This window comes from Plecotus auritus (assembly GCF_963455305.1).
Source record: "Plecotus auritus genome assembly, chromosome: 15".
Classification (NCBI taxonomy): Eukaryota; Metazoa; Chordata; class Mammalia; order Chiroptera; family Vespertilionidae; genus Plecotus; species Plecotus auritus.
The window spans coordinates 3,530,927-3,541,583 of NC_137781.1; positions in this window are offsets into that span (position 1 = coordinate 3,530,927).

Here is a 10,657-nt window from a genome sequence, read left to right on the forward strand (position 1 = left end):
CGAATAAATGGATGATTGCATGGGTATCGGGATAGTCATTTCTTGTAAAACCACCACCACGCGCGCGCGCGCGCACACACAAGGCGCTTGGATTCCTCTTATCAAACAGCCTTTGCTTGGATCCATTTGAATGTCTACCAGCAACCCCTGATGCCTGGACTGGGGGAACACAGCACTTTGCTACAGCACTAATGAACAAGGAATTACCCCCGCCCCCCCCCAACCCCTGTGCCCTCTGCGGGTGACATGGGCCCGGGGTAACCCCAGAACTTCTGCATTTGCACGGCATGGAGTCCTTCCCCAAGCCCCAGGGGGGAAGGAAGCACCGGATGCCACAGCGCCTCTGCATCGTGTTTGCAAACCCTTCCCTTTCTCCACGGTCCCCTGATGACTGGTGATGCAGTGGCTGGAGCCCCTTCCCCATCCCCCTAAAGCTCGTTGCCAAGCATGGCACACTGGAGAGATCCTGGCAGAGGGGGCCAGTCACAGGGAGATGTTGGGGCTTCTGGGCCTCAGGGGAGATGGTGCTGTGAGAGAGGGGCAGGAGTGGGAGAGGGGGGGACCAGGCTACCAGCATAAGGAATATTATTAACCCTGCTCTGTGAACTGGGGTGCTTCTGTCCTGGTTAGAGGAAGCACGTTCTAACCCTGGACAGGGGATGGGGTGGGGAGCTCAGGTTGGAATGCAGCCCGTCCTCCTGTTCCGAGAACTGCTTATCATCAGGGAAAAATTTACAGCCTGGTGGCTGAAACCAGGGCCAGAGGCACCCGCCCTTAGCAACCCCCAGCCCCTGTGCCCTGTGATCTGGTCCTGGGACGCCCCGAGGCGCACCAACCCCTGTACAACGCCTCCACCCATCCCGCATATGCTGTAACCTGTCACCTTTATCTTTTGCCTGCTTTTCCATACCTGCAATTCCTACGGGTCGCACGTAATCTTTGTCCTTCTACCCAAAATAAGTAGCTGGCGGGTGGTGGTGTGTGTGGGGGGGGGGAGGTGGGGGGGTGCCGAGCAGGCCTTTGTGAGCCGGCGCCCACCTAGGTAGGATTCAACCCCGTCTCTGCTCAACGGCCTCAAGCAGTGACCGCAGCCTAGACCCCTGGGTTTGCCCGCTTACACCTCCGCTTCCATCCCCTGGGCTCACCCCTGAGCCCCAACCCAATGGTCATCTCCCCTCATGGATACACAGACCGTAAAATACCATACAGCCGGCGACGTAAAGAAGGAAGGTTTAGGCTGAACCGCGGGAATGGTCAATGCTGAACAGTTTTTGACAACAACAACAAAAAAGCCGTTTCTAGTCGTTCTCACATTTCATGGGAAGTAACATGAACGGGACAGAAGTGTATGTCTGGTGGTCAGTGACGGCTGACGACTAACTGAGTTAACACACCACGTATTCAGAGCAGGGTCTAGATCAGGGGTGGGCAAACTTTTTGACTCGAGGGCCACCATGGGTTCTTCAACTGGACCGGGGGGCCGGAACAAAAGCACGGATGGAGTGTTTGTGTGAACGAATATAAATTCAAAGTAAAGGAGCGGAGGGGAGAGCAAGAGAACCGGATAGAACAGCCGGATCCGGCCCGCGGGGCCGTAGTTTGCCCAAGGCTGGTCTAGATACAGACTAAACACACTCCCCGGGAAAAACAGTATGGAGTCTCCTCAAAAAACTAAAAATGGGACTCCCATTTGACCCAGGGGTCCCACGTCTAGGAATATATCCCAAGAACTCAGAAACACCCATCAGAGAGGACCTATGCACCCCCCTATGTTCATAGCGGCACCATTCACCATAGCTAAGATTTGGAAACAGCCCAAGTGCCCATCAGCAGAGGAGGGGGTGAAAAAACTGTGGTCCATCTACACAGTGGAATACCACGCTGATGTAAAAAAGAAGGAATTTTACCATTTGCAACAGCATGGATGGACCTGGAGAGCATTATGCTGAGCGAAATAAGCCAGTCGGAGAAAGATAAATATCACACGATCTCCCTCATTTGTGGGATATAATGAACAACGTAAACTGATGGACAAAAATAGAGCCAGAGTGTGGGGGGGGGGGGAATATTTGAGAATATAATAGAAGTAATCCCGTTATTGGCAGATTCTTAATTATTTCCTACAACTTTTGTGCTATGATGTCAGTACAGTTGTGGTGACATCATTATACTTAAAATCCTTTTTTTCCTTGAAATATTAATGTTTACTGCATGTAATATTATCATCTATTACTATATTTAAGACAAAAAAACACACTCCACGGAAGGGCTGGCTCTGAGGACTGTACCTGGTCTGACAGTGGTCTCCCCCCTGAACATGGCGGTTTCCCAGAGAGGGGAAATCGTGTCTGTATATTTTTCGTGATTAACGGAAGTCCATCCCTTCCTAGATCCCCTCCGTTTCACTCGAATGTCCCCTCCCTGTTGCGAAATGACTCAAATACCGCGGTCAGTCCTCAGGTTTCTTTTTTTTTTTTAAATATATATATTTTTTTGACTTCTGAAAGGGAGGGAGAGGGACAGAGAGATAGAAACATCCATGATGAGAGAGAATCATTGATCGGCTGCCTCCTGCACACCCCCCCCCCCACCACACTGGGGATTGAGCCCGCAACCCAGGCATGTGCCCTTGGCCAGGAACCGAACCCAGGACCCCTCAGTCCGCAGGCGGATGCTCTATCCACTGAGCCACACCAGCCAGGGCAGTCCTCAGGTCTCTTTCTTTTTTATTATTATTATTATTGTTTTTAAAATATGTTTTTTTTTATTGACTTCAGAAAGGAAGAGAGAGGGACAGAGAGATAGAAACATCCATGATGAGCCGAAACCGGTGTGGCTCAGTGGACAGAGCGTCGGCCTGTGGACTGAAGGGTCCCGGGTTCGATTCCGGTCAAGGGCACGTACCTTGGGTTGCGGGCACATCCCCAGTGGGAGGTGTGCAGGAGGCAGCTGATCGATGTTTCTCTCTCATTCGATGTTTCTCTCTATCCCTCTCCCTTCCTCTCTGTAAAAAATCAATAAAATATATTTTAAAAAAAAGAAAGAAACATCCGTGATGAGAGAGAATCATTGATCGGCTGCCTCCTGCACGCCCCCCCCCCACTGGGGATGGAGCCCGCAACCCAGGCACGTGCCCTTGGCCAGGAACCGAACCCAGGACCCCTCAGTCCACAGGCGGATGCTCTATCCACTGAGCCACACCAGCCAGGGCAGTCCTCAGGTCTCTTTAGGCTCCTCTTGGTGGAGGCAATGTGGATATTTTGGGGGGAGGGAGGGAGGGAGGGAGGAGGAAGGGGGGACTTCTCTTTCACTTTTCACCATGTGTGTCCTTTGTGGGCAGTGCCCAGGACATGCTCTTAGAATGAAACATCAAGGACCATGAAGATGAGACGAAACCACACTTCCTGTCCACTCCGAGGCGCCTGGCCGTCTAGTTCCTCGCCCCGTCACCTCCCACCCGTTCCAGCCGGCTGCTTTGGGTCACTCTGACCCTCTGCCCCTGCCTCCCCGGCTGCTCTGCAGCAGCGAGCCGCGGGCTTTGGAGCCTCGGACCATCGCTGCCTGCCGCGACGGCCCATTCACGTGCTCGAGTAGGAAGATGTGGGTCCGTTTTATGAGCCAGATGGGGCATGTCCTACACCGAGGAGGCGAATATACAGAAAAGGAGACTTCCTTAGGAAACGCTGCCATGAGGATGAGGCTCTTAGACGCTCAGGTGTCTCCTAACCATCCCACCCCCCCTCGCCCCACCGTGTATCAGCCTTGGGCAGACGACGGCCCCTGCGGGCCGGATCCGGCTGTTCTATCCGGTTCTCTTGCTCTCTCCTCCGCTCCTTTACTTTGAATTTATATTCGTTCACACAAACACTCCATCCATGCTTTGGTTCCGGCCCTCCGGTCCAGTTTAAGAACCCATGGTGGCCCTCGAGTCAAAAAGTTTGCCCACCCCTGGTGTAGATTCATCTCCGAGTCCAACCCTCAAGGATGTGGGTGTACAGCACCTCGAATCTGGAAGAAAAGTATATATATATATATATATTTTAAATATATTTTATTGATTTTTTACAGAGAGAAAGGGAGAGGGATAGAGCATTAGAAACATCGATGAGAGAGAAACATCGATCAGCTGCCTCCTGCACAACTTCTACTGGGGATGTGCCCGCAACCAAGGTCCATGCCCCTGACCGGAATCGAACCCGGGACCCTTGAGTCCGCAGGCCGACGCTCTCTCCACTGAGCCAAACGGTCAGGGCAGAAAAGTATACTCTTGACGCAACCGAAGTTGGAGAGTCTGCCAACACCAAAACCCATCGGAACGCCTACCTCCCATCACAGGCAAAAAATGAACTCAAAATGGAGGAGAGGCCTAAATGGGAGAGATTCCAATGTCCGTGTCTTAGAAGGAAACACAGGTGCGGGTCTGTGGGACCCTGCCTTGAGGTCGAGTCTCTTAGACACCGACACCCAAAGCACAAACCAAACAAAGCCAGCCAACCCAAGGGATCGATCGGGCTCCGTCAGAGTTACAGGAGAGATTTGCCGCGAAGCACACGACTGAGAAAGTGCGAAGACCACCCACCACGTGGCAGGAGGTTATTTGCAAGTCAAAGGCATCTTACCACGCAAAAAAAAAATCCAGAATAGCCCTGGCCGGTTTGGCTCAGTGGATAGAGCGTCGGCCTGCGGACTGAAGGGCATGGACCTTGGTTGCGGGCACATCCCCAGTGGGAGGTGTGCAGGAGGCAGCTGATCGATGTTTCTCTCTCATCGATGTTTCTAACTCTAACCCTCTCTCTTTCTCTCTGTAAAAAATCAATAAAACATATTTTTTAAAAATCCAGAATAGCCCTGACCGGTTTGGCTCAGTGGATGGAGCGTTGGCCTGCGGACTGAAGGGTCCCAGGTTCGATTCCGGTCAAGGGCATGGACCTTGGTTGCGGGCACATCCCTGGTGGCAGGTGTGCAGGAGGCAGCTGATCAATGTTTCTCTCTCATCGATGTTTCTAACTCTCTATCCCTCTCTCTTCCTCTCTGTAAAAAATCAATAAAATATATTTTTAAAAAGATCCAGAATAAATTTTAAAAATGGGCAAAGGATTTGCATAGACAATTCACACACACACACACACACACACACACACACACACACACACACACACACACACGGAGAAGCAGGTGGCCGATCAGCACACAGAAAAGATGCCCCCATCATCAGTCCTCAGGGAAGCGCCAGTGAATAGATGGATGAGATGCCAGTTGACACTCACTGCAGGGGTGGGCAAACTTTTTGACTCGAGGGCCACCATGGGTTCTTAAACGGGACCGGAGGGCCGGAACAAAAGCATGGATGGAGTGTTTGTGTGAACGAATATAAATTCAAAGTAAAGGAGCGGAGGGGAGAGCAAGAGAACTGGATAGAACAGCCGGATCCGGCCCGCGGGCCGTCGTTTGCCCACGGCTGCCTAGGGGATCGATCACGGAAAAGATGGGGACGAGTGTGGTGAGGGACGTGGACAAACTGGAACTCTCCTCCACTGCTGACAGGGGTGTGAGACGGTGCCGCCACTTGGGAAAAGAGTTTGGGAGAGCGGGATCATGGGACCGTACACTTGACGTAGGAGGCACCATTCTATTTTTATGTATATAACCCACCCCCTTCCCCTTCCCAAGTAAAAAGATACCTATGATTTCTTAACAGCAGCCTTATCGCAATGCTCAACCAAGTCGAGACACCCCAAGTAGATATCCATTGGTGAGTGGGGAAACAAATGATGGGGTGTGTGTGCCTACGTGTAAAATGAAGTCTCGTTGGGCTATAAAAAGGAACAGCGGACGTACATTCGTGCTACAGAATGAAGGAGCGCCAAGAACGTTCATGCTAAGTGGCCAGAAACACAGAAGACCACCTTTGCATTGAATCCACGTACAGGAGATGTTCACGATGGGCCAGCCCCTGGAGACAGAGAGCGGATTCGTGATCGCTGGGTCCTGGGGGGAGGGACGGGTGGGGGACCACAGACAGCTCAGGGCTCTATGGGTTTTCTTTATGGGATGGTAAGCACGGAGGGGTGGCTGTAAGACGCCGTGAGTACCCTAAACACCCTGAAGGGCGCGATTCCTAAGGAAGCAGATTTTCTGAGATGTGCATTCTAAACGCCATAGTTTCAAAATTCCACTTGAGGGACATTCTACAAAAAACCCCTGCCTTGCCAGAACCGGTGTGGCTCAGTGGCTAGAGCGTCGGCCTGCGGACTGAAGGGTCCCGGGTTCGATTCCGGTCAAGGGCATGGACCTTGGTTGGGGGCACATCCCCAGTGGGGGGTGTGCAGGAGGCGGCTGATCGATGTTTCTCTCTCATCGATGTTTCTGACTCTCTCTCCCTATTCCTTTCTCTCTGTAGAAAATCAATAAAATAGCCCTAACTGGTTTGGCTCAGTGGATAGAGCATCGGCCTGCGGACTGAAAGGTCCCAGGTTCGATTCCGGTCAAGGGCATGGACCTTGGTTGCGGGCACATCCCCAGTAGGAGGTGTGCAGGAGGCAGCTGATCGATGTTTCTCTCTCATCAATGTTTCTAACTCTCTATCCCTCTCCCTTCCTCTCTGTAAAAAAAAAAAAAAAAATCAATAAAATATATTTAAAAAAAAAAAAAAGAAAATCAATAAAATATATATATAAAAAAAAAATCCCTGCCTGGTAACTACCAAAGCCGTCAAGGCAACAACAACACCTGGTAATACTGAGGGTAGACGGTCATGGGGGAAAAAAAAGGTGAAATTAAGACCACAGAACATAAAGACGGGATCCGAGGAACTCGCCGAGTCTTCTCACAAGCAAGGAGGGACCCGAGAGGCAGCTGCGCTGAAGGTAACGTGTTACTCTGGAACAAGGAAAGGACATGATGGAGAACCAAGGACGTCGGGATGAAGGAGGAAGTTCAGCTAATAATGAGGTTCCGATATATCGGTTTAGTAACTGTAACGAAGGTACCATAGTAATGTTAACATGTTGGAGATATATACATGGAGTGGCCGGATTATGATGATCTCTGAACGCGTAATAGTCTGGCCACTCAGTGTAGACTGACCACAGAGCTGGGATTTTAAAATAAGGTTTTTCCGCCGAAACCGGTGTGGTTCAGTGGATAGAGCGTCGGCCTGCGGACTGAAGGGTCCCGGGTTCGATTCCGGTCAAGGGCATGGACCTTGGTTGCGGGCACATCCCCAGTGGGAGGTGTGCAGGAGGCAGCTAATCTATGTTTCTCTCTCATCGATGTTTCTAACTCTCTCTCCCTCTCCCTTCCTCTCTGTAAAAAATCAATAAAATATATTTTAAAAAAAAGATGTTTGAGATATATACACGGAGTGGCCGGATTATGATGATCTCTGAATGTGTAATAGTCTGGCGACTCAGTGTAGACTGACCACAGAGCTGGGATTTTAAAATAAGGTTTTTCCGCCGAAACCGGTGTGGCTCAGTGGATAGAGCGTCGGCCTGCAGACTGAAGGGTCCCAGGTTCGATTCCGGTCAAGGGCATGGACCTTGGTTGGGGGCACATCCCCAGTAGGAGGTGTGCAGGAGGCAGCTGATCGATGTTGCTCTCTCATTGATGATGTTTCTAACTCTCTCTCCCTCTCCCTTCCTCTCTGTAAAAAATCAATAAAAAATATTTTTTAAAAATAAGGTTTTTCCATGTATAAGAACTGCATGGTGGGTAGTTAGAAAGAAGCAGAGGACTTTCTAGCCACAGGCTGGGGGCCACTAGCTCCTGGTCCCTTGACATATCAAGAGTTGCAAGCTTTCCCTTCTACGTAAGTACACGGAGTGGCCAGATGATTATGCGTTCAGAGACCATCATCATCTGGCCACTCAGTGTGTGTGTGTGTGTGTGTGTGTGTGTGTGTGTGTGTGTGTGTTACGGGGGAAACTCTCTGAAATAATTATGTAAATATAAAACTGTCCTAAAATAAAAAAGTTAATTAAGGGGGACAAAATGATGAGAATAGGATTTTTAAAAATGTCCTAAGGTCACCATCCAAAGGAAAGGAAGATGAGCGGACAGGGATGGCAGGAATACAACATCCTACTGAGGAATCCCTGCAATTCTTCTTTGTAAAGGACGTTTCCAGTCCTCTGAATTTAGAGCCTGTAACAAAGAAAAAGCGGACGAGCACGTGGCTCAAGAAAAGGCGGCTGGAGAGACTCCGCCCGTCCCCACGCCACACTGTGGAAGGTTCAAGGAAAGGGGACAAGGGACTCCACTCGCGGTTTTCTTCGTTAACGAATGACGAACCTACGACATCAAGAAGCTCATAGAAACCAGGAAGGATGTCTTTGCTAAAAAAAAGGGTATTTCAGCCCGGCCGGCGTGGCTCCGTGCTTGAGCCTCGACCTAGGAACTAGGAGGTCACAGTTCGATTCCCGGTCAGGGCACACGCCGGGGTTGCAGGCTGGATCCCCAGCGTGGGGTTGAGAAGGAAAACCCCTATTTTGTAAAAACTGCTGTTTGGAATTCTCTGCTGTTTTTCTTAGACGGCCTCTTCTTATTCTAAAAAGGTAACTTTGCTTTCTAGCCTGCTTGAGCCTAATGAGGACCATAAGCTTAGCTGTCTGACCTGGTAGGCCAGAAACTAGATATGCCCATAATTTTAGCTGCCTGACCTTGTAGGCCAGAGACTTAGATGTGCCCATACCTTTTAGAACTGTGTTTGTTTTCAAAGACAGCAGTGAGAGAACCACTAATTGCACAGAGCGCTGGCTCCTTAATACAAAGGGAAGTCCTGCTTGTAGCTTTGCTTAGAATTGGAATCCGTTTTCTCTAAGCCCGCCGCAGTGAATGAAGTGTGTGACTCCAAACTCTGCTGCATTGTTTGATTATTCCGGTTTTCTGCAACAGGGTGAGCAGGAGGCAGCCGATCCAGGATTCTCTCTCATCATGGATGTTTCTCTCTCTCCCTCCCTTCCTCTCTGACATCAATAAAAAAATATATGTGTTTTTTAAAAAAAGGAAGGGTGTTTCAAAGAAAAGCGTGCCCAGTACTGCAGGAGGGTTTGCTCTCCCCCTTCTCTCCATCCTGCCCCGAACCCTGCCCTCCCTGCCCCTCGGTGGGGCCTTCCCACCGTCGGCTGCTACCTCCCTGAAGCCGGCCCAGCCTGGGGACTCACGGCTCGCATTCCTCTGGCTGCAAAGAACAAAGAAACCCAGGCTCAGACCCTGCAGAGCAAACCCATCCCCCCACCGCCCTGACCCACCCCAGCCCCCCACCGGAAGTGTGGGGCCAGACGGGGGAGGACGGGAGACGAGAAGAAAGCAGTCACATTCCGACCACCAGCTCTGCGGAGTCTCAGCCCACACGCCAGACCCCCCAGGAACATCTGCCTAGGGTGACCCCACATCGGCCGCGATGCCGAATCCTTTTCTGCTTTTCTGAAACAATGCCAAGCCACGGGGACGGCGTGCTGTGTGCCCAGACACCTGGGTTGGTCTTAGGGGGAAAGGTTGGGGGCGGGGGAAGAAAGGAGGAAGGAGGAAGTCTTCCTTCCCTTTGGTTTCGAGGGCAGACTTCTGTCCTGAGGCTTTTTCTTAAACCGTGAAAACACCCGAGGCCGCGTTCATAAACCCTCGGTGGAAGGCGAGCGATGAACTGTGTGGCGTTTGCACTGGGAAATGGCAGATATAAAAAGTCCTGCCCCATCGTGAAAAAAATAAATAAATAAATAAATTATATATATATATATATATATATACACATACATATATATATATATATGTGTAGGTGCTGCTCTTGGAAGATAGGACTTTTGGAGGGGGCGAGAAATCCTTAAAAACAAAAGCAACACAACTCTCTTACGGCACAAAGCACATCCGGCTAACGTTCGCCCAAACCAAGATGGTGTGGCGTTTTGTGTTGGTGACGCCAGGAGAACGAACCCTCAGGAATCCTCGGTCCGCCCCCCGACATGCCACTGGGAGGACATTTGTGCACGTCTTTGAAGTATATTTGTCCTAAAAAAAAAAAAACAAACACTAAAAAATGAAAAAGAAAGGTAAGAAGAAAAAAAAAACACAATAAAATGTATTTGTCTTCAACAAAAAAGCATTCCAGGCTAATACGAAAATCAACGCAATGTTTCTGTAAGACAATACCTTTGAACATCTCATTCCAACGGACCCGAAGTCAAACACATAGAGGAGAATCAAAAATTATATAAAACAAGATGGCCAACGATTTGGGTCACGGGCAGCATCCATTTTGTATGGAGGTTATGTAGCAGGTAATTCTGTGACGCGGTGCTACGTGGGTAACCCTATTGGAGATGACACCCCGGAGACACACAGGCCTTTTTGGGACAAAATGAAAAGGTCAGAAGCGGAAACGGAAGGCCGTGCAGCTGCGGGGACGGCGAGGTTGGGCGCCTGCGTGTTGTGGGAGCCCCTCGTGTTCCTGTGCGTTCGCTTAGGTCACACACACACCCCCTCTCCGTCCTGGGCGACCAGGTAACCTCCCGGGCAGGTGAACGTGAGCCCCCACCCCCCGCCTCGGCACGTCCCTTGGAGTTATCTCCCGCCCCCCACCCCTCTTGTCAGGGGCAGAAAGAGAATTAGTGGGGACCGGCGACAATGCTGAGAGAGGTGGCCCTGGCCCTGTTAACCACAC